The 26894-nt window shown below is 37.9% G+C and overlaps 1 pseudogene; it reads left to right on the forward strand.

The window, feature by feature from the left end:
- Positions 1-3291: 3291 nt before the first annotated feature.
- Positions 3292-3392, forward strand: LOC119545013 (annotated as a pseudogene).
- The last annotated feature ends 23502 nt before the right edge of the window (positions 3393-26894 follow it).

The raw sequence follows: 26894 nt of genomic DNA on the forward strand, positions 1-26894 counted from the left end.
AAGTAGGTATAAGATGATATTAGAGTAGGCACAGACAGTACAGAGATGAGGGTAGCTAGAGACATGCCATCTATCAATTTTGTCCTCCTCTGATCAGAGTGGTTGGTCGATTTTGTTGTTTTTGTGTTTTGTTTTTCTTCTCTGTTACTACAGCATTTCAATGTCTAAAAGTTTGGGAGACAAGGCAGTCTTCAATTTTACACACAGCTGAAGAGTAAGAAGAGTATCTTTGCACTCTCATTCCTGAATATACTGCTGAAAGGACAGGAAGGACCAGCTCATGTTCAGAGGAAGGGGCAGCAAACATCCTTCTGAGTAGTTACAGTTGCATTCAGTTGGGGCAGCACAGACAAGAGCAGCCATTCTCAAATTGTGTTCCCTCAACCAGCTGCATTGGCTTCATTTGGGAACTTAACAAAAATGCAAAACTTTGGCTCCTCCCCAGAAACTCCGGGGATGGGATCCAACAATCTGAGCCCTCACAAGCCTTTCAGGTGATTCTGATACACGCTAACCTTTGAAAACCCCTGCAGGGGTTCTTGCTTTCCCTAGGGTGGTGAGTGACCAACAGCAGCGTCTTCACCTGGGAGCTTGTTAGAAACTCAGAAACTCAGTCCCCATGCCAAATGTACTGACCTATTCACCATCTGCATTTTAACAAAATCCCAGGTGACTGGTGTGCACATTAAAGTTTTAGAAGTGCTGGTCTCAAGTCAAGGATGCAAAAACCAAATCATGGGGCAGGAGAAGTGAACAGGATTTTAATAAGGTTTTCAGCATAGGCTAGAAACATGTAAGTTAAAGTGTGAAGAGTGAGGCTGAATTGAGGAAATAGGCTGAAACCCAGAGAGAGAGAGCACCGTGGAAATCCCCCAGGAGCCTGAAGCATCTGCTTCAACCTAGTCTGCTCTCATTAACCTGATACTAGCTTATTGGTTAACCCTGTTGTGCTCGGCACTTGCCTGGTTCATTAACAGAGACTTAATATGTATTATTCTACTACAGGAAGTTTTGCTAGCAACATTTTTAGACCTGCATTAAATTCCCAACCAAGCTTCTTTTGGCATTCTTCTCACAGCAGGGCAGGCCTCCCTAGATGTCCACAGAAGGTCATTTCTCAGCCCAAACAGGTAGCAGCCTAGGATCAATAAGAACCAAATCAACACCAAGCATTTAAACATGTGGTTGGGATATGAATAAGTAGTTGGAGAAATTGTAAAAAGGTCAGGTAGCGGTACTAGCTTTGTGGCCAGCAAAAGCACTTGTACGTATTTGGCATTTCTCAGAACCTCCAGGCTTAGTTTGATTAGCTATTAAAATTATGGTAGGCTAGTGGGGAGAATCATGATAATTGGTGTAGGTCATAGATAATCAGAAGTGTCTCTCCCAGTGGGACAAAACCTATTAAAATTCGTTATTTAACTCTCTTTGCCATTTTTACATTCCACTCACATGCAAAATGACTTGTCCTAATCTGGGTCTCCAAGGAAGAAAACAGACATCTTCCATTGTCCTTTGTTTGGTGCTAATTAACATTTTCAAGAGCGTTACTTAGACAAGCTCTGCATACCCCAAAGCAATCACTACATTTATATTTCATATCATAGCTTTATCTCTTTAAAGAATGAGCTTTTAATATTCAGAATGCTTAGATTATTTCAAGGGGTGTCTCCAAAACTGCTAATTGTACCCCCAAAATCCTCAGATTTATGTCACCAGTGCTGAGGAAAGAAAGTGATTTTTTCAGAAGTAAATCCATTATTTCTAGTATTAGCCTTTGGTGCTTTGGAATAGCACAACACCTGTTCCTGAAAGCCAGCCAAATGGACCTAATTTGGTAGGACAGGTGGGCTGGCATCTAATTGCAATGGTTCTTAAACCTGGCAGAGTATTGGAATCACTTGGGGAAGTGTTAAAATTATCGATGTCTGACCCCCACCTCCAAAATATTGATTTATCTGGTCTGGGGTGGCGCTCAGTCATTTTTTTCTTTTTTTAAATTGCTTCCAAGACTCATGCACCATTACAGGGATTTTTTTTCCTTTTCTCCTCTGGGTCTCCTGCATACTTTGTCTTCACCAAATCTTTCCCTTGGATTGCTTGACTCCTAAACTTTCATAGGGGTCCTGTTACTTGCCTTGCAAACCCTCCCCACACACCCAATAGCTTTCATATACTTTAAACAAAGTGTAAAAAAAAAAACTGATATAAAACATGGGAAAATCACAAAAAAAAATCTGAAAAAATTACGACTAATCCTATTACCCAAGGATAATTATTGAGAACATGTTTCTACATGTGTTTCTCTGTGTGTAAACACATATTTTTTCTTTACAAAAAATGTATCATATTAAATATTCTCCCTTGTAGCCTGAACCTGGCCCTTAGCACATTATTAACAACATCTATAACAAATGATGATCCGTTTATAGCAGCATTTTGAAGGATTGTGGATGTGCCATTATTGTGGACAGTATAACAGGAGATACTGAGGCCAGGGTCCTCATTTATGGAGCCTATTATTCTAGTAATTCTTAACCACTACTGATGGGCGACACAAAAATTGTATGGTGCTGGCAGTCACCAGGCACAGAAGCCACTGGTAAAAACAAACAAATAAAGCAGCCTCTGCTGTTCTGGGAGCTGAGATTTCAAAAGAGACATAGTGTGCAAGCCAAAGTCTCTGGCTCAGATTGGAAAATTTCCATTATTGTAACTAAGATTTCAGATGCCCAAAGGTCTCTGTTTCTCACAGAATCCACTAAGTAAGCATACTCTCGAAGCAGTTTCTGGTCCTTTACAGCAGTGCTTCCCAAATTATGCTGGTGAAGGAATAGGAGCTTGCTTGTTTCATTTTTTTTTTTACTTCCAGTTTTTCATGGATATATACTTCTGCAAAATGGTATAAAAATGAATTTATAGAAAAATGAAATAAAAATGACATACAAAATACAAGCCCCTAATTTTTTTTAATACTAGATTCAAGAGTCATAAAATTTCTTTGACAATTTGCTACAAATATTTTTAAGAGCTTACTCTTAATCTCTATACTCAATTTTATAGCAGGCCAGTAACTGTTTACAGCTCAGCATTGATGGACCACAATTTGAGTGGCACTGGTTTAGAGCATATTCTCAGGGAGGCGAATTAAGCTAAAGGAGAGAATCCAGTGTTTGTGTGGGGGAAATAGTTCCCTAGCAAAGGTGTAACAGAAGTGCAAAGTCTAAATTAATAGTTTTGGGAAATGAATGAAATAACTGAGCAGGACTCTAGCAACCAAGAATACTAAAAACACACAGAGGTGAGTGTTCTACAGTTGGAATGATGCAGAGAAGAAAGCATGAACCCCGCACAAGGATGGCATGAAACTTGGTGAACTGCCCCCTATTTTTCAAGAAATGTTCTGATTCCTGACCTGGGTAATGGTTTTACAAGTGTTTATTTTGCAGTTCTGTATACTGTATAATAAAATGCTACACATACATATATGCCGATATGCTGGTGCTCCCCACAGCTGTAAGTGACAAATGCTCCTATATCAACACAACTAAATGCAGCCAAGTGATGGGAAATGTACTTGAAGGTGACTTTGGTATATTCATACTCAAAAGTACAATATTCGTGTTTAAAAATCCCTTCAACCTCCCTTAAAGGATATGTATCACCATTGCAAAGGATAAAAGACGTATAAAAACAGAGACAGACCCAAATCACATTTTCACTAGTGAAGAACATAGTTTATTATTCTTAAAGGAAAGATGTCAGGTAAGATGCATCCCAAAGGAATAATACTGAGTGTGTGTGACTACCATCTAAATGTAAGGAAGTGGGTGGAGGGAGGAGAGCAGTTCCTTTCTTAAATCTATTTCCCATAGTTGTGGCTTAATGAAAGAGAAGACACTCCTTCATTTAACATTGACACTAAGGTTGCATGGCAAATCATTCAGAGCTAACCAATGATATTTAGATGAATATTATCACTAAGAATATATACATACATATGTATATGTGTATGTGCATTTATTATGAGGGAGTGTCTTTCATGTTTCAACCAGAGTTTCAGTAATGATGTTTAATTGATAAGTTAAACTTTTCTTATTTTGACCCATTTTTGCTTAAGTGAGGAGAGGGCTCACATTTCCATTTCCATGCTGTCATTACTCCAAGGGCAGTTTGCTTTGATCCCTTATTTACAGTTCTAAACAACAATTTCTCTCTTGACCTCTTTGGGTGTTGTTCATCAGATACAAGAGAGGAAAGATGCTCCTGGACACTTTCTCAGGCATCATTCTAAGGTTCACATGCCAGAGCCCTTTGCAAGCTTTTGTCCTTATCTCTGAAAACAGCCAGGGCTCCAGAGACATCAAGTCCAGCCCTGCAGGCTTCTGTCTCCTGTGAAGTGATTGTGCATGGCTGAATTCTGTAGCCACAGACAGGTTGCTGACCCAATTGGGGCTTTAGTTCCCACACTTCATTGACTGATTTTGTAATTCTTTTTACAGTTGTTAAAAATATATTGACTTTTCTGCCTGAGGAGTAGAGCAAGGAAGGAAAAAAAGACTGATAATGGGATCACAGCAAATGAATGGGTAAATTAAATACACTTGGCTCAGCAGAAATAGAACCCAGTGGGCAAAGCCATGGAGGACTTTGCTCTTTGAACCACTGGAACATCTATTGAGGTATGTGTTGCTGTGGCTGTTTACACTGGCATTTCACAAGACATTCGGATAGAGGATTAGAACATGAAGGGAATAGAATGAGAAAGAGGGTAAGAGAAAAGAAATAAGGATTGGGAAAGAGAAGCAGCTGTCCAGTTCTCTGTGGTCAAGTTCCTCCTAGTGGAAAGCTAAACAGAAAGAAAGAAAAAGAAAGAGAAAATGAAAGTAGCAAGGGGGATTGCACAAAAGTAGTAAAAGGACTAGCAGCTAGGCACACTGTCAGGGGCTTTCCTCTCCGTCTAGTTGTCAATAAGAAGTCTGCAGTGCTTCCAAATCAAGAATTGCAAACCAATTGCCTTACAAGACCAGTGGATAATGTAAATGAATAATTCCCACTTAGCAAGAGACAAGACTGAAGGGTAGGAGCTGTGGTGAACTGGGGAGCTTATACCCCACCTAAAGCATCAGCCACCACCTGGTTTCAGGGGCCTCCTGATTTGTGAGGTCAGTGAACTCAGTGTCACCAGATCTTCTGATATTTTAGGAGAAGAACCTATCTGAATTTTATTTAAAATGTTCTAATTTTCAAAACATTTTTTCATTTCTGTGACACTTGTCTTTGTCCCTACCTAACAGGAGAAAAGGGGGGGGGGGTGGCGAGGAAGGGAAGAAATGGAAATTAATTCTCACATTAATTCTCTTTCAGTACAGCCAATATTGCCTTATATTGTTTTCATTTCTTTTTATATATGGATATTTTTTATGGGGAATTAAAAATCCCCAAACGGCAGATGCCACACCATGTATTTCTAATGCCCTGTATGTACTCACCTCCATAGACCAAAGTTCAAGATTTGATTTTAAAAATTCTGTGACTTAATTAAAGTAATCTAACAATGTTTTCCTTTTTATTTCCTCTCCCTAGTGGAACGAAACAAAATCTACTGCATATGTTTGCATGAAGTCTTTCATAAGTAAGGTAGAAAACACCAGTATGAAGCACAGCCTGGTAGAAAACACATCCTCGACCAACATGATTTTTTTAAATTCCAGCCCCCAAGCCTCTAGTTATAGTGTATCCTTTACTCAAATGTAAAATTTCAAAAGCTGCTTCCAATACACCCCAGAAAGAAATAGCAAGGTGGTTAAGTTAGCTAATTCAATTTCTAAAGTTTATCTCAATTATCAGAATATTCTAGATAAGGGTTCAGCAAATATTTTTTTTGTAAAGGACCAGATAGCAAATATCTGTCAACACACAACTCAGTCCTTGGAGCACAAAAGAAGCCATAGAAAAAAGATAAACAAATGAGAGTGACTGTATTCCAATATAATATTACAAAAACAGGCCACAGACAGAATTAGAGATGCACATAGCAGGCCATAATTTGCCCAGCCCTCCTCTATAGGAAAAGTTATTTTTTTAGCCAACATTCTTTGGATAACTGCCTCTATTTCAAATTTATTTTCCAGTGTAGACAGCTCACTTTATTTAGCAGTCTCTCCTACTTCCTGATGAGAATTGCCTCTTCCTGATCATTATGTGCCAGTCTTAGCACAGGCTGTTCCCACTTCTGATACTTGCAAATTATTACTCATTCCAATATGAAATTCACCCACATTTCAGTCTTCACTGATTTTGTCTCTCATTTGATTGTTGAAAATAGCCTCCAAAACAGTCTCACTTTCTGTAACCTCCCATGCCTCCAATATAGTCTGCTTAGATATACTGATTTTTTATAACAGATGAAGCTCTAATCTTACCACTCTTTGTTCAAACATCTTCTAGGACTTCCTGTTGCTCTTAGAAATAAGATTATGACTCATCAACATGACATGACCTCTATCTCACCTTACAAACTATATGCATCTCTAGTTATTAATCTCTGCATCTCTTATACCCAGCCAAACCACAATCTTTACAGTGTTCTGTGCTTTCACAGTGCTGATACTTGCATGGATTTTGAACTCTGCTTGGCTAAATCTCACTTTGTTTCAAGACCAGTTCAAATTCCACATTCTCTGGGAAGTATCCTTGGTCCCCCTTGACCAGAGGTATCCTTTTCTGCAGCAGTAGTCTGGAACTTTGTGTCTCACTTAGAAAACTTACTACCTTCTGTCTTGTTAGAGAATTGCTTATTAGTGTACTACTTGAGGAAGAGGCCCAAACCCTGTTCAGTTTTGTACTCCATCACCACCACTACCCATAGGAGACAACACTATCAACATCCATTATTTATCAAGCACTGTCTATATGGTACTATAAAACTTAGTATTTTATATATTTGTAAGTATTAAATAAGTTAAACTTTACACCTACCCATTTTGCAGATGAGTAAACCGAGGCAATTATATAATTTTTATTTTACAAATGAGTTATCGGGCACAGAGAGGTTACACAGCCAGTGGGTTGTAGAGCTGCTATCCAAACCTAGCAATGAGGCATTGGAACCCAAATTCTTAGCTCTTACACTGCACTGCCCCTCAATAAATATTTACAGGTTTTACATTTTGTGAATATAACTTGTTTATTTTCACTTATAGAGTTTGAAATAATTATATCTATACCTCAATGACATCTAGTTGGTCAGAATTATGATATATTTGATATCTAGCACCCTTGTTTAGAAAAAAAAACCAGGAATAAAACTGTTGTTGAAAACTACAACCTGTTCTATAATGTTCTACTAGATTATTACTGAAGCAGTTATGTTTTCTCAAGGTTTAAAAATTGAATACTGCCTTTCCTGTTATTCATAACTTCGCAAGTTATCAAGTATTTCCATTCCCACCAGTCATCAGGTTTGAATATGAAAGGGAAGAAAAGACTAAACAAAAGTCCACTTTGCCCTGGTCCCCTCCCACTCATCCATAAACTCACAACATGGTATTACTCTCTTCTGGGTGGGGAATTACTAGTAAGTATCCCAGAAACCATCTATAAACATGGGGTGAGTTTTAACAAATGTTTATAATCATAAACCTGCTGAATTTGGGGAGGCAATATTAATTCATCTACATTTGCTGCATTACTCATCTGCATGGCACAAAGACCTCAGCAGTAAGCTTCAAGAGTATCCAGTAGGAGAGTCAGCACGCTCATTTTGGTTTGTGTGTCATGGACTGGGGTAACTCGGGTTCTGGGTATTCCTTCCACAGCCAAAATTATCTTCCACTTGGGTGGTGGTTAGATTCCCTCTAGCCTTCCTTTCTCTTTGGCCTTAGGTTGCTTATGCCTCAGACCCACCCGTGATACTCCCAGAAGTACAGAGAGGGTCTAAGAATTAATAATGGGTCAGAAGGAAATGCTGATGATGGGGTTAGACCCTTCTCTTCCTGTCCCATAGACCAAGGTAAGGATAAGGAGAGGGTGTGCTGTCTGCCCTCCAGGAATTGTAAACAATAGGCCCTATTATCCCGTTCCCCTTGCCCGCCTCTCTCTTTCATAGCCTTTAGCACCAATCCTGCTCTCCATTTATATTCTTCTCCTGGCCTTTGCTACTGCCCAGATATCACTTTGGACTGAAAGAATAATTGTGCAAAGGGCTCAGGCCATCCCTGGTTTTTTGTGATAAACAGATGCTCCTCTATTATGCTGGGATGAAGTAAAAAAGGGAACAGATGTTTGGGAGTAGCTCCATGTAGGTAGACAAAGAAGAATGCAATCAAGGACAATTGGGTTCATATCCAAAATCTACTTATAAGCTTAATAATCTTTGCCTACTTGAGATTCAGGTGTTTTTTGTTTTTTGTTTTAAACAGAAAAATAAAGATTAAATTTTCTTATAGAATTACTGAAAGGATAAAAATGCCACAATATATAAAGTGCCTTGTATCTAGAAGACCCTTAACACATTAATTTTTAAATTTAGAACTCTGAACAAATTAGCATGATGCAACAAGACCAGATTCACAGTGCTATGATGTCTGTAGTTCAGGTATAGTATACACTGTGGAAATCAGCCCACAAAGGAAATGGATCGCAGTTTGAACCATTGATCTAGGACCATATTTTTGCATGACAACATGATGACTTATTTGATAAAGATTCTAATTAATTCATGGCAGGCCCACCGTCATAGTCGGTCTCTGCCTCCAACATTGTGCTTTTAAATTATGCTTTATTTTCCTTAGATTCCTCAGTTAGTTATTTTGGTTGTAGGCAATGGAAATGTATTCTGGCTTAGTCTGAAAAAGAAATTTATTGGAAGGATAGGGGGAGCCCATAGAATCAGAGGAATTATTGAAGAGCCTCATCATAGAATGGATTGATACAATATATTTCTGGATATCTAGGGAACAAGAATAGACAGATATCCAAGCCTTCATGAAGGATGAATGGCCTGCTTCCATTGTGCATTCTCAGTCATTTCTTCTCAAGACACATAGTTTGAGAAGAGACATTCTTATTGAGCTACTCGGGTTACTTCCTACCCCTTGTCCTAGGAAGCCAAGGTCCTTAGTTGGACATTTCAATAGGAGACACACTGGAGACAAAGTCCCCCAGAGGAAAATCTAAGTGTTGTCACCAGAAGAATGGAAATGAATGAGGTGCAGGTAAAATTGACAGATGTCTACTAGGTTGTCATTTTAAGAGCATAAATCCTATATCAGAAATTTACCCTGGTTTTCAGTTGTCATTCATTCACTTACTCAAACATATTGATTGAATGAATGCTGTCTTGCCATGTTCCCAAAGGACTTAAGCACAGGAGGAAAAGGTAGTATGAAGGTTGAATTATAGGGTGTTAGAAAGAACGTTTGCCATTTAATCTCTCAGAGACTCTTTACCATGGAAATTTCTCGATTTTGACTTGTGTACATTTTCCTAAAATGTATAAAACCTTTTTGTAGCATGGCATCATTTATCAGATGTTGACAAAAGATTCAGTTACTTTGATGTTTTAATCCTGATGGCAAATTGAGATTCTGAAATCTCAAACCGGGAACAGGGAGATTAAAATGGGCATGAGTTGGAGGGAGACTGTATTTCTACGGATGGGTTCTGTGGGAAATCCCAGACTTGTGCTAGAATATGGGACAGTTGCAGGGGTGGGCTCTTGGGCTTCCCCAAGGCACTCTGAGCACCCCACATATCTGGAAGGAAGAATCGAGGCAGAAATGAAAAGATAAGGAATGGTGGGGTATCCTGGGCAGTTACCACAAACACTGAGCTTATGTCCCTCCCTATCAGGAGTCATGGTTGTGTGATGCATTGCAGAGCAGTCAGTGAAAGGGCCAGGGAGAAATGGGCAGTAACCTTCGGGTTAGTTTCCTATTCCTCTCTGCTTTCATGTTAGTTCAGCTCAAATATTCTACCCAGCATTTCTACCCCACTCATTTTACAGATAAGAAAATTAAGTTTCAAAGAGATTCCCTTACCCAGAAATCCATAAAGCTAACCAGTATTTGAAAAGAGCCCTAGTACAGTCTGTAGCTTCAGAGTTCCCCTTTTAACTCTATGCTATAGGGTCACTCTGTTTTCCAGCCTTTTCTCCCTCTCTCTCTCTTCCATTCTGGTAGAATAAACTATTTATACCCAATTAAGACATGTGAGCAATTAGCCAAGAAACAGTATGTTTTGGGGTGTATCATAGCAGTGAGAGGGGAGCAGTGGGTAAAGAGCTTCCAGTCTCCCTGAAATCATCTTGGTAGGTGCCCTGCCTGTGCAAGGGACAGGCCTTCATATGATTATGGTTTTAATTCTCACCATGTGCCAAGCACTGTGTCAGTGACTTTTATAGCCTTTATCTCATCTTATTCTCAAAAAAGCTTTGCTGAGTGGCTAAAACAATCTGCATTGTATAGATGAAGAAACAGGTTTAAATGTCTTGCCCAAGGTCGCACAGTTAGTCCTTAACAGGGCTGAGAGCAGAACCCTTGATTCCCAGTCTCAGGCATTTTGTACTATACCATGCTATCCTTTGGGGCTTTGGTAATTACAGGTCACCATGTGACTTTCTTGGACTCCAGCCTACTGAAATAAGAATGCACTGATCTCTGGATTTCCTGAGATGGAAATAAAGATGCCTCCTATTGATTCTATCTCTCCACTGTTTCTCCTTGAAGTCTTACAGACTTCCCTTTCCATCAAGCTTTCTTTACAAATAGGGCTTAAGAAAAGCTGGAGGGATGTTTAGCTGTCAGGCAGATTTCTCTCTATTGCAAAAATGTTAGCCTTTTCACAGACCAATGCATCCTTCCTTATGAACTGGTAGTAAACCAAAAGATGCCTTCTGAGGCCAGACTGATGGAGGAGGCTATACACATTCTTCAATCAGACAGAGGTTCAGCCACAGCTCAAGACCCACCACCTAGCTCAGGAGAGGACAAGATCTTGCTGAGGTTTTCCTGCTCCATGGAGACTTATCTGATTACTTTAACACACAATTATACTTTCCAGTTTGGATTCTAATGAGTTAAGGCAGGAAAAGCAGGTATCAACTAACTAGCATATTTTAAGCACCTATCCTAGTCACCATTATGAATGGGAGAAAACAGCACTCTTAGGCTTTACTTTTTCATTTTTCAACACTTCCTAAAAAGCATAACCATTTCTACTGTTTCATAGTTAACTATTTCATGTCTATTGGTTATTCAATGTAGATGGTAACAATTATGGAAGGTACATTCATGCATATTTTCTTGATCTTTATATTTATCACTATTATTTTGCATTAATAAGGGCTCAGCAAATACTTACTGATTCAAAGATTGACTCATTAGATAGTTAGGCCCCAGATGGTTATAGTGAAATAGAATCCTGATGGGGAGAGTATCTTAAGAGTCTGTGTATCTGTACTACGATGTCAGAAACATAGACAAGTGGCATTGAATTGCTAAGGGTCTATTTTCCTCACTGTCCATGACCCCTATTTCTGATATAGCCCAAAGCAAGAGAAAAGTTACAGCATCTTTACAAACCAGTTAAGTCCCTGCTCTGTCCATATAAAATGAAGGTGACAGTTAGCTTGACCAAACACATCAACATTGGCTGTTTTCATAAATTTCATTATCCAAATAATTAACTATAAAATTCTATGAATTTTCATAGACTATGTCTTTCATTAAATTAAACATTCAACTTTATTTTATTTTCCCAAAGAGTATCTCATTATTTTTCATCATTAAAATATGTTCAATGGACTGTTTAACTTTCTCCTGGATATTTTATTCCTGTATGGTGTCCATTCATTCATTCATTTATTCATTCATTAGATGTTTATCAAGAAGGAACCTTAAGCAGCAACCATGCTAGCTCAAGGCATAAGGATAAATACAACACAGCACTTGAGAAACTCAGAATTTACCCAGACATGTAGATAGATTTATTATAATATTATGTTTTTGGAGTGAGGTATAAGCATGTTCATAGTTTGGGAGGAAGAAACAGAAGTGGAAAGAGGTGTATGATTTTCCCTAGAAAGGGTATAAATGAAAATGTAAAGTCCTAAGGAAGCAGAAGAATAATTTAAGGAAACTTGAAAGGGCCTTGAGATACTTTTTCGACCATTAGTAGAGAAGAAAGTATATAAGTAGATCCAGAGTTTTTTTAGGGGGTGGATATATATGTGGGTATGATCCTTGAGAATGTTCTCCTTTAAAGTCTTGAAGGCCCCAAATAATACTCTTCTTAAGGATTTTTCCTCTGTCTTGGAAAAAAATAAGAAATTAACAAACTAGCTTTTGAGAGCAAGATGTGTGTGCTCCTTCCTCAGAAAGTCAAATTTTACATTGGCAAACCAAGTGCCTACAGAGCTCCTGTTGGAAATTTGCCTGAAAGATTATGAAAGAACCAGAAAATTGTCTCTTTTTAAAGTTGATGCTTCATTATAAGCAAAATCCTCTGTTACTCTCATGAAAAGATGATTTTCTTGAACATAAAAAAAAAAAAAGAGAAAGAAAAAGAAAAGCTCACAAGCAGAGGGATAAAATCAATAAAAATGGAAAATAATCAGTGTGTTATCAACCCTTAGAACAGAGAACAAAGGGTGCATGAAAACTGTCAGATTTTTGTGTCACTGGAGCCTGGAAAATTCTGGACCCTTGTTTAGTTTGAGGAAACCAAAATAGGGCTGGCCCAACAGAATAAATTAACCCCTGCTTTTTTGCAAGGACTGGAAAATCTCTGGTCTCCAAGTCTGGTAATGTTATGAAATTAGGTATCATTATTTTACAAGCTCTACCTTTTTTTCTGGGCCAGAGGGAGAAAAGCTCTTTTTCTTCTTATTTTGCTTCTGTTGTCATTGTTCTTTTGGACAACAGCAAAAATAAATAGATGATGTGCCATGCCTCAAAGATCTCCATCTGCTCCCAATGATAGCAAGAATTGAGGGGTGGGATATTCTTGGACATTTGCCTGTGATAATCCTTCCTGCATCTGGGAAGAGACTGGCTTAATAAAGTAGTAATATCCCTAAAATGTGGCACCACATGGCCCTGGTATTTTATCTCAAGAAAAAATTTATACAAGTTCCTTCTATGGAAGGAAATGGAAATATCCTTATCTTTTCTGGATTAGTTATGCTTGATAATCTATAATCAAATGTGAAAACAGAAAACACTAGCCTTTTTTGTGCCTGAAAGGAGAAAACAAAAATTGCTATTGGATGTCATCACTGTCAATCATCTAAAATAAAAAGGAGGGTGACGGACAGTGTCCTGCCTTTTCTGTAGAAAGGAGTTTCCAAATTGTGTCCACAGGGCTCTAGTTTAGATGAGCTATCCTCCCACCCTCATCAGTCCCTCCTGAGGCTGGAAATGTTATCTGCTTAGGCATTTGAAACAAAAGAACAAAACCTGTCTTGCACAATGCTTGAGAAAACAAGGCTAGATATAGATGCTATTACTTGATATTATTATGAGTAGGCAATAAAGGGAACTTGTTTTCCATTGATTTCTGTCTTTGATGTTATGTTTTAAATGTTTTGATAAAGAACCAATTAATTAATTTGGACCAGGCAAAAAGAAGTACATAACTGTCATTCTTCACTAAAAACGAGCAGGAAGTATAATCGTCTGCTGACTTTGAGGAGAGATGGAGGAGAGATGGCGTAAGATAGCGTCTGGAAAACAGTGGAGAAAGTTTGAAATTGCTGTTGTACAAAGAAAGAGAAATAGAAAACAAGGGAAAAATCATCCAAGGATATAAAAGGTCCAAATGAGGTTGGGAGAAAAATTTTGTAGTGACACTGAGCCAAGACTTTTCCAAACCATCTCCCATATCCCACCTACCAACGTACCTTCAAGCAATCACCAAGGCCTGCCTTTTCTAGTGCCTAATTAGTTCTCAACTTCTCTGCTTTCCTGCTCCAACTACCAAGTTCATCTTCTCCTCTAATTTGGAAACAATAGTGCAGAAGGTCAGACTGTGGTCATATCCTGGCTGTCCCACTTACCAGCTGGGTCACCTTGGGGAAGTCACTTAAACTTGCTAACGTTTTTTCTTTCATTTGTAAAATTAGGATAACAATAGTACCTAATTTATGACATTATTGTAACAATTTAGTGAGAAAATTCATATAAAATGTTTGGCATAAAGTAGGCTGTTATTAATAGCTATCATATTGCCTATATTGCAAAACAAAAGAAAACAAATAAGAAAAACTAACTGGCATCCTTCCCCCTAGCCTTGCCCCTTTTCAATTCATAGGATATCCTGCAGCCAGAATGAGCTCTCTAAAATACAAATTATATTGAGTCACTCTTCTGTTCAAAACCACTAATTGGTTCATCATTACTATCAACATAAATAAACTCTTTGGCAACATAAACATATCAAAGTCTTTCCTGATGTGGCCCCAGCTTACATCTCTAACAAGATCTTTCTCCATTTCACTTTCCCCCATCCCCTCTACATTCTATGCTGGAGTCTTATCTATCCATTTTGTTCTTGCAAATCTGATATATTCTGTCTTCCTTCCAGGAACTTAGCATCTCCTGGAACTCTTCTCTCTCCCCATCCCATTGCCTTTGCCCAGGACTCAATTTGGAGAGTACTTCCCTGGCCTCAAAACTAAGGTGAACTTCTCCTGCACATTATATCCCCTCTCTTTGCGTATCCCACACTGCTGAATTACATTTGCCTGGGTGGCTAACTGTTTTCTCAACTGGAATGTAAACTACAGGAGGCCTAGGTCTAAGTACTCTGGCTTTCCAAGGGTCTGGCACAGAGGAGCACTCATCCATGACAGCTATTATGAGGAAGAAGTACAGTACAGTGCTATTACTCAGTGACAATAAAGACAAAATATTTCCCAGGCCCAAGGCATTCTTGAAACTTCAATTACACGTAACTAAATTCTGATGAGTAATACTAACATATCTCAAAAAAGAAAGTGACAACTGATGGGTGATGTTCAGCATGGAGCATGGGCAAAGGAGTCAGAGAAACAAATACATATTGTCTGGGGGTAAAAATGCATGACTCAAGAGCCCAAATAGCAGATTTGTTTGGCAGGTCTATCTTCACATCAGAGACAGATACATTAGGCTATTAAGATCACCCAGTTAATTTCTCGTCATACAATATTATGGTCATCAGCACATTCCCAATTATTATTTGATTCTCCACTTAGATTTGCCAAAAAGACTGTAATTGGATCAGTTAACAGATCCACTGGATCTGGATTTTTACTTCTGTTTTTCATAGGAAAAAAAAAAGCATATTAGGTAATACTGGTATGAGTCTCTTGTGGGTACAGTCAACAAGAGATCATCTCCAAAGGACTGATCAACTCTGGGTTCCATGCAAAATGAAGTTTATAGATCTGCCAAATTAAGATGGACCTTGGAAGTTTGTGACCACACCAAAGGACTGCCTTCCCTTGAGGTCCTTGGAGAGTGGCCAGCCATCTGCTTTGGGTGGTTTCTCTGTGTTCTTACTCTCTGTGGTCTTGTTCTTTTCTTTAATGGACATAATGGTCCCATTATCCACCATCCACTGTATAACCACACAATTCATTAATAACACAGGAAAGAATTTTTCTGGACTAGGCTTTAGTCAATGCCCATTAAAGTGGCAAAATTACTTCTTCCAAGTGTCTTTATGCTTTTTAAGTGTAATTGACTTTTCACCTCCAGCATTTCTTTTTCCTGTTTTGGATAGTTAGCTTGAATTATATATTTATTATGCATTTTTTTAATGAGAACATTAAAAATCATTTTCAAAGTTCTCTTTTTCATTGTGTTAAGGAATAAGTTGTCACCATTTCTATTAGAGAAAAAAAACTTTAAAATAAAGTTATTTTTCTGAAGACTTTTGTGCTATTGTTAAATTGGCTGGAATTTAATATTGTGGGGGGAAATCCTACTTTGTTCCTACTTTGTTCACTAATTGTTCTGGTCCATTATTTTAAGAGATTACTTTCTTGTAAGTCACCCTTCTTTGCCTACCTTTGCTATGTAAAGTCTGTGAACTGTAAATAAGACCACATAATCAGTAAATCCTAGAGGAAGGTATTGTTGACTTGTCAAACATTTTGAAACATGGAAAACAAAAACGGCCTCAACACCTAATTCTTTGGTTCTCAAATGAGTGCACGAGAATCAGCTGGAGGAATTAATAAAACACAGTTTTCTGGGTCTTGCCCACAAAATTTCTGATTCGCTTGGTCTGAGGTAGAGTGGCAAAATCAGCATTTCCTGCAAGTTCTCAGGTGATTCTATTGTTGTAGGTATAGGGACCATACTTTGGGATTTTGTGTTTCCTTTCTGATGGAAAGAAATTTGGCCAAAGGCAAGAAACTGTTCAAAGTCTCACTGTTAGTTAAGGAAAACTCTTGGATTCATTGCATCATTGGAGGTGAAAGTTATCCATAATTAGGGGGGTAGACCCCACCCCAAAGCCACTGGGAGTTTTCACGGGTGCATTTTACCAATAGTTGTTTCTTTTTTAGCTATAAACTTTTAGCTGCTGCTTAACACCTACAAAATGCCTTGTTCTCTCCACTAGTTTTATTGGAGCCTAAACTCAGCTTATTCAGTAAGCAGTGCTGCCACCTTCTGAATTTCTATCAAAAATATGAATTAAAAAGTTTTGCTTTTTGTTAAATGTATTATGTACTCAACCAATACTCATTTTAATGTTCTTTCCTGCATGAATTCTTTTTCTCCCTTGGGTCTGTTATTCCAAATGCCACTTATTATTTCTTGTTAGCACATTTCCATACAAAGCACTTGCACTCGTTATTCCAGTCCCTCAGCATTTTACAAACTCTGTCATAGTAAACAACACTCCCTTTATGGATTTGGAGTCATGCACCAAAGAAAAATTCCAAAGATTACAAAGTTTCTGGTGGGTGAATTGGTTTTCAAGGATTACTTCAAAAGAGACTCCCAAACCTGTAGTGCACAAAGTCCTTTCATAAAGCTCATTACAAAGATTCCTTTGTTTTAGCTATTCATTGCCACCTAACAAAGATTTTGGCTCATTATATTTTTTGGAATCCAAATATATTTAATGAAATGCTGTGTATTTTCCTTCAGACAGAATAATAGACTATTAGAACTGGTTAGAAGTAGAGAAAAACTAATCTAACCCAATCTCATAATTTTAACCCATAAAGAAAGGTCAAATCCTGGCTTGGGGTCATATCTATTTAGTGACAGAATTGTGACTCTTGAAACCCAATCCCTCCTTTGGCAGGGAGTCCAAAGGCTCTCCTTGGAACATTCATCTGTCAAAGGTCACTTGACATTATGATTGACCAAGGCTGGTTCATGTACCCAAGTACATGTTCTTGTGACTAAAAGTCAAGGTTTCCTACCAGATGGGGAAAAAGCCATTCCTTCAAAAACAACTGAAGCTCAGAATAAAGTAGCTTACCCAGGATCACAAAACTAGGAAGAGATGACAGAGCTGAGGTTCAGGCTGGGGTTTGATTCAAAAGAGCTGGAGCTCTCAAAAACTATCCACAGCCTTGGGTTAGGAGTGCAGGTCGGACACAAAAGTAAGATCTTGAGGGGATAGTGCTGCTTTTCTGCATCTTCTCTTTATGGCTCCTTCAATAGGATAAGGGTGCATGCTTCTTCTCCCTGCCTACCACACCTCATTGTTACCAGACCAAGGTGGTGGATTCCTTGCCTGATGTGCTCAAATGACCAATTCCTGAGACATTTGGGATTCAAAGAAGAAAGAGTTTATTGCTAGGTGCAAAGCAGGAGAGCAAATGGCCTACTGGCCCAAAACTCTGTCTCCTCGAACTGCAGTAATTGTGATCATTTTATAAAGCAAAAGAAGGGCAGGTTTTAGGATAATGAGGACAGTGGCCCCAGATGTACTTAGAAGTGATGTAATTATTGACCATGAGCAGATTGGTTACATGCTCAGTCACAGAATGCATGTAAGAAAACGGTGGCCTTAATTTGATGATGGGTGTGATTTTTAGTGTTATAATGAGGAACAGGTCACGTATAGGTTAAAGTCCAAGCTACTGTGCATGTCAGGCGGACCCGTTTTGGTTAGATACAGCTACAGTTGACAAAATATTTTTGGTCTTGGGGTGGGTTAGTTCTCGGCTGACCCAAGACCCTTTGTTAATAAACATTATGGGCTGTCTTTAGTGATCATAAGACTCTAAACTCAAAAAACTGGATAAATGGGTACAAGTGAAGCTAGTCACAAGGTTTTACAATCACAAGGGCACAAGATAAAAACTATACAATCATTATCAGAGATCAATGCAGCTGGATTACAGTTCAGAGATTTCAGATATTTCCCACTGTCTACTCCAATATACCATCAAGTAAAAAGGAATATCTATATAATGATTCAATAATCATAATCATTCCTTAAATTCTAACTTCTAGGTTACATCATCACCCTTCCATCTTAGTAGGCTCTTAGCCAGGAGTAATCTCCAAGTAGTAGCCTAACAAGAACCTGTTTAATACTGAAAGCATTCCACATTGTGTTATCAGACTTTCAGGAGATGGAGAAGAAAGGAAGGAGAGGATAGGCAGGAGAGTTCTGATAAAGAAAGACTTGACTCTTATTTAAACAGTTTCCATTTCTCTATTAGTATTAGCTATTTGATTGTGGGCAAATTAAACTGCATCTCAGTTTCACATCTGAAATTGGATATTAGTCCTACTTCATAGGATTGGTGTGATAAATAAGTGAGGGTTTATAAGCAAAGCATTGGCCACAATGATGGACAAATGATAGACACTCAAAGATGTGACTATAATTTTGGTTATTTTTATTAGCTTTATCACCTCAGGAAAAAAAAAAAAAAAAACTGTTTAGTCTGGCACATCCAATATGCAGTACCTCCTTAGAATTACCTCAATTTCCAATGTACAGGAACACTTTACTACACAAACCCTGAATAATTGGGACTAGAAAAACTGGCTGAATTTGTGCAGCCATCAGGGAATGATATGTTAGTTTTCCAAAGAGTAACAATTTGATTGAAGTCATCCATTAGGAAAAATACCTTTAAAACTGCCCTGTGTCTATTTGCAAAGCCTACAGTGCCAATGGCCTTGGTGCCATATTGGCATAGGAAGAGGATCTGCCACTTAACTTATCCCAGGGTTCTTTTTTATTTTTATCCTTTAAAAACTTGTTGGATCTTACATGACACCCAATCCTGCCTTATTAACTAGAAACTAAATGAGCATTAGAGAAATTTAATTGAAAGTGATACTCAGAATGTTAATAAGCCCCTGCTCACAAGGGAGATTGATGTTCGCAGCTGCAAACCCAGCCTGGAGGTAGAGTCTCCCAAGACCCTGTCACCAGAGGCCGGATAAGCTGCTGTTTGCTGCTGCTGCCTTCCTTGCAGGCTTAGTTCCGCTGGTTCTCCCAGCCATCCACCTGCTCCCCGAATTCCAACTTAGTCTCCCCCAGAGAGGACTCTGGCTGGTAGCTCCATAGTTAATCAAGCACAAGGTCAAGAGCCCCTGTTGCTATTAGGAATGAAAAGAAACAGCTTGGCTGAGTGAGGTTTTAAGGAAATGAAAAGGACAATGCTGGGAAATGGGGATCAGGCATTTAATCCCTCCCTATTTGCAGAAAACCTAGAAAGCCACACATGCCTTCTGCTCTGAGAATTAATGTCTTTCTGAAAACATGCATAAAGATACACCATGTATTATAAAAATTATATTTGGATATATTAAAAGGAGGGTTTCCATTCCCAGAGCTTAATGCTATTAGATAATCCTAATCACTCTGCGATTGCTGAGTATATCTTTTCATGAAATATTTCCAAGAACATGAGCATAATCTTGAATTTTGCTTTTACCTTCATAATTCAAACCACAGACAATCTACTAAATCTAACAAGTGTCCAGCTGAGGCTAAAACATTGCCATTGACAGGCATAATGATTTCCATTATTGTTTCTGAGACATACGTTTCAATACATTCATTTTCTATTTTTCCTTAACTGAAAGCAAAAAGTAAAGAAAACCAATATTTTAGTACTGGAGACAATAATGTAATAGAAATATTACTGGCAGGCAGTGCCTCAGGACTTAACTTCAAATGTATATTCACCAGTGGTTCTTTGGAAACCTGAATATGGCCTGCAAGAGGAATCAGAAGGCAGCTTATAATATGTAAAAGAGTAAATTTTATGAGAAGTTACAGAAGTCAGTATTTAAGAGCACAAACCAGTCCCCATTGCTGCTTGCCCTGGAGGACTAGACCTTAATTTGATGAGATACTGGATCATCTGAGCCACTTGGCTGACAAGTGGATGCCATGGGCATAAGCTCAGGCTTTCACCTATAGGTGATATGAAGCCATTGAAGAAGCAGTTGCATTATCAGATTTGGTCTTTAAAGTCTGGAAACTGTGTGGAAGATGCATCTACATAATCAAGACTGGAGGCAGGAAGATAATTTAGGAGGCTGTGATACTAATCTAAGCATAGATTAGTACTACATAGAAATAGATATACATAGAGATACATAGAAATATTAAGCACAGATTAGTACTACATAGAAACAGAGCCTGGTGTAGGGCAAGAGTTGTGGGAGTGAAAAAGGTGAAAAATGGACACAAGAAGTTATTTCAGAATTAAAACTGCAACAAACTGGATGTGGACAGTGAGGTTGATGAAGGGGTCAGAGATGACTCAGATTTCCTGTTAGATGAGTTGGTAAATAGCAGAGCTAACCATCAACCCATGTGGAGAGTACATCTTGTATCCACCATGCTCCATGCCAATTATCCCATTATAATTCACAGATTCCTTACTTTTGTTTCTCCTACCCTTCTATATGAGTATGCAGACAAGCAGTTTGCCCATGGGCTAAAGTCTGTGGGTTCCATTGTTTAAACTAAACACTATTATTGTTGCACTGAATTTAGTCATTAGAAATTTACTTATTTGGACATAACATATGAAGTCATTGATGCTTATTATAAATTAGTCTGTAAGTTTTCTCCTAAGTCTTTGTTGGAGAAGATGGAAAAATGAACAAAGGAACAGGGTAGTAAAAGAAAATAAGGAAGCATCAAAGAGTTGGGAGGAAGAGTAGAAGATTGGGGGCCCACTTCTGACTTCCAGTCATTGTCCCACAAGCCTTCACCAGAGCTCTTATAAAATAGGACTGCCGTGCTTCAGTTTTCCCTGGCTAAACTTGCTCTGAGCTTATGGGCTCTTCACCCTTCACTTTTCATTCTGGAAAAGTTAGAATTGAACTGAACCAAAAGTTCACTGTCCTGGCTGACAGAAGCCCTGCCCAGCCTTGGTCCAAAGAGAAGTTATTATAGTTTGTCTTTGGTTTTTGTGTCTCTCTCCAACTACCACTGTCAACTCCCCTGCACTTTTCTCCCAATTTCCTATTTCAAGAACTTGCACAAGGTTTATTAATCCCCAGGGGTGCTCAAGGTAAAGGCAAACATTTACCAAGGAATTTGCATTTTGATTCCAAAGGAATCATACTTAGAAGAAAAGAATATTTGTTTTGGAAGGTCTAGCCCAATCTTTCATGTCTTTCATAATGGAGGCTGGAAAGTTAAATGGCCAGAAACGCTGCCCTAGTTTTGTGGGGAGCTGCCTAATGATTGTGCACACATACGCTTCCATGTATCAGCCCCTGTTAGGTAGGAAACTTTTAGATGCAGACTAGAGAGAATTAATACATTAACTTGAGTTTAAAAAAAACTAAAAAGGAGAAATTATATTAAAGAGTCAAAGAGCTCATAGAAACTCAAATAGGAAAAATCATCATGAAACAACTTCTGACGAACTGAAATTAGGTTTCATTCAGAATTTGCAGCTGCTTATTCAAGTGCTGCCAAGTCTCCTTGAGCAACCTTCTGCTTCTCAGAGGGAGTCTGTTCCAGTTCTCAGTCTCCTTCTCCACACAGCCAATTTGCCCACCCCATTCTACCTCAGCCACTGGCCAATTTCTCTGCTTTTAGTTTCTGAAACCTGTATAATTTTTGCTTTGTAAATAGCTTAAAAAGGTCCACTAGTCGTCTCTGCATCTTGACAACTCCCAATTATGCCTATTTACCACATTACTAACTGGCCTTGCCTCTTAACATCTTAATTCCAAGTTTTCAAATGGGGAACGTGGTTCACCTAGCTCATTTTTATGAACCAGGCCACATAAATCCTATGTCATAGGCACACTTCTGGATCACCTGCCTTTGAAAAGGCATCCGACTATGCACAACTCACTTTGGCCCTTGTTAAAGAAGTTGCGAGAAGAAGAAGGATCTGGACACTTTGACTCAGCAGGAGCAAGGGCAGGACAGCTTACATCAGAAAAGGGGGTGAGCTAGCAGGCAGTGATAGATATGCCTAAACTTGCCCAAGGTCACAGTACTAGTAAATGTCAACATGAGACTTGAAAGCAAGATTGGAAGACACCTCAGCATCAAGCTGAATGAGGAAAAGTATAGGAGAAGCAGCACCTTGGCTGGATTTACTAGTCTCTTCTTTACCTTTTACTCTGTAGACAATCTGTCACCTTCAACCAATTACAGGTCTAGGTAAACAGACACTTGATAAAAGTAAAGCTGGTTTTCTAAAGCAGTGTATTTTATGGCACATTTAAAGTATATTCCTGATTTAATCAGCCAAACATTAAAACAGATGGAGTGACTACATGAAAAAAATAATTCAGTGGATCTCAGACTAGAATTTCAAGTTTGGTCTTTGGGGCACATAAGTGAGCATGGATCTGTTCAACTGGGAACTCCATTTGATTTCAGTGCAAGATTAACTTTACATCCTTGATTTCCAAATTTGTGAATTTGTGTCACAACTAACACCAATGATTTAATTTTACCACAAAGTATCTAGGTGGTATTATGCAAAACTAATTCCTACTGTCCTTACAGCTATAAAATTCTATGACCAGCTCACCATACAAATTTAGCATGCAAGTATCTATACCTACTGATTACCTCCTAAGGCAAGATCTCAATGCTCTTTGCCTCTCAGGGTTTGAGCATCCAAGAATCCTTGAGTAGATTTGTTTTATTTAAACTAAACTGTATCATAATCCAGGAGAACCTTCTCTGATGACAGGAACAGTCCACAACTGCTTTATCCAATACGATAGCCTCTAGCCACATATGACTAATTAACACTTGAAATGCAGCTAGTGCAACTAAGAAATAGAATGTTTGGTTTAACTTAATTAAAATTTAAATAATCACTAAGGTTAGTGGCTACCTTATTGAACAGTGCCAGAATGGAGATGTATATTATTTGAATGACAGAAGGAAAATAAAGAGGTAATAAAACTATTTCGAAGGAAGAATAAATATTTGAAAACCAATGACTTTCATTTTCTGTGGAACTATGGATCTCCCCTTTCTAGATTTTAGGTAATCTATTCTGATATGATACAGGCCTTTCTGGAAGGAGGGAAAGAGATAGATGATTTCTCAAGCTCTAGCTCTATGTTTCAGAATAGTAAGCAATTCACCTAAACAGATATGAAAACTTCCTTGAAAAATAATAACGGCTTTTTGCAATATGTGTTTTGTGTGGTCTGGAGTTCTCACTTAACATTTCTTACGGGTTGAATCGTGTCCCCTAAAAAATATATGCCGAAATCATAAATTCCAGTACCTGTGAATGTGACCTTTTTTGGAAATAGGGTTTTTGTAGATATAATCCAGTTAAGATGAGATCTTACTGGGTTAGGGTGGGCACTAAATCCAATGACTGGTGTCTGTATAAGAGAAAGGAGAGAGAGATTTAGATGCAGAGACGGAAGGAAGAGAACTATGCGATGACAGATGATGAGAATGGAGTGATGCAGCTGCAAGCCAAGCAACATCAGATGTTAGGAAGAGGCAAGGAATGATTCTTCCCTAGAGCCTCCAAAGGGAGAACGACTCTGCAGACACCTTGATTCACGACCTCTAGACTCCAGAACTATGAAAGAATAAATTTCTATTGTTGAGCCACCCAGTTTGTGGTAATTTGTTATGGCAACCCTAGGAAACTAATACAATGTCTCATTGTAAATTAACTAAATTAAAAATTCTTACTAGTTTCATTCTGGATAGCAATAGCTTTTATTCTAATAATCAGCATTCATTTTAATCTTTAACATATGCAATTTATTATGAGGAGGTTCAAAGAAAAGCTAGTAGTACTTAGGTTCTACCATTTTAAAGATTATTTACAGTTAAAGATCTTAAAACTTTTGCTGACAGAAGAAAATATTTGCCTTTAATAAGACATTCAAAGTTATTTCAAAAATATGAAAAAGAGGGTCTTTAAACTTACTAATATTGAAATTTTTCCACTTTCAACCAAGGAGAGTGATCCTTTCTTATTTAAATATCTTCAATGAATAAAGCATTAATTTTTCTCCCACCAACAATTTAGCCATTAAGAGATCATACATCTTTTCAAAAGAAAGTTGGGGACCATTATTTATATCAATATGAATTGAGTTACTGAGAATTTTCCACTACAGGACATTTGCCTCAGACTTACCTTTATATTGGTGGTTAATTACTGTCTTAATTTTAAATGGGATCAGTGAGTGCTTCTTGTGATCCCTTTCATAGAACCCATTTTCTGCTCACAAATAACAAAAAGATTTATAGTCTAGTGATTTTTTTTTTTGCTATCAAATTTGTACATGGTTGTCAAGAACTAAGAAAGTTAGAAGCTAGAAGACATACTATAATATTAATAAACTCTTACTTTTTAAATTGAAAAGGACTCAAAATAATTTTTATCTTTCTAAGGAGGCTCTTATAATTATGGAATAAGTTGAATGCTTTTTTATCTTCTTCATTCTTGTTTCCTTTTTTTTTGTTTGTTTGTTTGCGTCTTTGTTCCCTCTTCCTAATGATTATTGATGGCACATGAGTATGGTAAGAACTTGACAGTTCAGAACCCTCAAAAATAATTTTGCTTTATTAGTTGATTTTTATAACAAGGAATAGAGGCTTACTCAGGTTGCATCAGGTAATGGGGATTTATTATAATCCAGTCTCAAAGAAACCCAGAGAAACCCTTACAAATATCCTCAGGAAAAAACAACCAAACCCCAAATATGACTGAGCTTTATAAAGCTAAAATGCAGTTCAAGAACTAAAAGGTCATTCAGTAGTCAAGCCAGGCTTTTGGACCAAGAAAGCTCATCACTTCCTTCTTAAAGGAGTTATGTGAAGTTGTCTATGATGCCCAATCATTAGCATGACTGAACTCCTCTCTCTCTCCTCTCCTTCTCTCCAGGACTACTTTGGCTGTCATTGAAATTAAAAGTCCATCTCTGATCCTATCAACTGTGACTCAAGTGCGAGGGTACCTGGCCCAGAGCTTGATTACCTATTTCTTAGACACAGATATTAATGTAATCAAATGTAGAATTTTGAAATATTGCTTGGAAATCAATTTTTGTATCTAGGAAGTGGCTTATTCAACCCCACCAAAAAAAAAAAAAAAAAAAAAAAAACCAGAAACTTTGACTGCTACTGTATTGCTGAGGATACCATTATATTCTGAATGTCTATCATATCCATAGATTTCATAAGACTTAAGAAACTCTTAGGAACATTCCATATCACAGATTACCCCCATCCCCAGCAAATGTGTGTATGCACACACACACACACACACACACACACACACATACAGACACTTGCACTTGAAACACACATAGAGCATAAAATAGTTACCCTCAGCACCTAGCCTTATCATTTTTCTTTCTGGAAATGGAGGGCACTCAACAACTATTTATTGAGTGAAGGGATACAAATTTCAATGGTCCTGTCTTAGATTATAAATCCTTGAAGATGGCTAGCATGATATTCTAGATAATTTTGTGTTGTTCATTCTAGTGCAAAGTATATCCTAAAAATTAATAAGTTGCCGGATGATTAAATCTAGATATTTATATTTTCAAATAGGGTATTTGATGAAAAACTTAACTGTGGTCTTTCCAGGGCAATTTGTCCATACATATAAATGGTCCCCAGGTATGTGTTTTACCCTCTGACCTAGCAATTATACTTATAAGAATTTATCTTAAGGAAATAATCAGAGAGTGCATCAGAATTTAATTACAGAATTATTTGTAGCTGTAAAATGTTATTGTGCCACTGCCATACAAACGAACTATGTGGACACTGAAATAATGTTTGCTTTTTTTTAATGAACAATTATATATGAAACTCTTATTGACATGTTAAATAAAAAGGCTGAATAAAAACTAAAATATGCTAAGAAACCAATTAGAAGTGTGCATGTGTGTGAGTATGAAGAGAGAGAGAAGTTAAGAAGAGCATACAAAAACATATTACTTGTGGCTAGTTCTAGTAGATGGGATTATGCCTGATATATATCTTCATAATTTTCTAAATTTTTCAAATTTCTTGTAATAAATAATGCTTTTGTGATTAGAAAATGATGGATAAAATTTATAATTTGGCTTTCTTAGCCTCTATACTTAGAAGATATGTAAGATGTTCTACATGTAAACCTCTCGGTTCACGTGTCCTTGGGACCTCATAACAGAGAGGAAAGAGCCTGCACACTGGAGTCCAGCCTTCCTAGGATGGAATTCCCACACTGCCTCATGCTTCACATGCACTTGAGAAAACAACTGAAGCCATCTTCTTTCCCCTGAATCCCTAGGAAGGTGAGAAGTTTGTGCCTTCCTGAACTGAAAAGGAAGTAAAATCCTTACTCCAATGTTGTCGTCTCCTCTTTTTCTTTTCCTTTCTTTCTTTTTTTTTTTTAATTAGAGAAGTTCTGGGTTTGCAGAAAAACAATGCATAAAATACAGGTT

The sequence above is a fragment of the Choloepus didactylus genome, chromosome 9, assembly GCF_015220235.1.
Source record: "Choloepus didactylus isolate mChoDid1 chromosome 9, mChoDid1.pri, whole genome shotgun sequence".
NCBI classification, from domain to species: domain Eukaryota; kingdom Metazoa; phylum Chordata; class Mammalia; order Pilosa; family Megalonychidae; genus Choloepus; species Choloepus didactylus.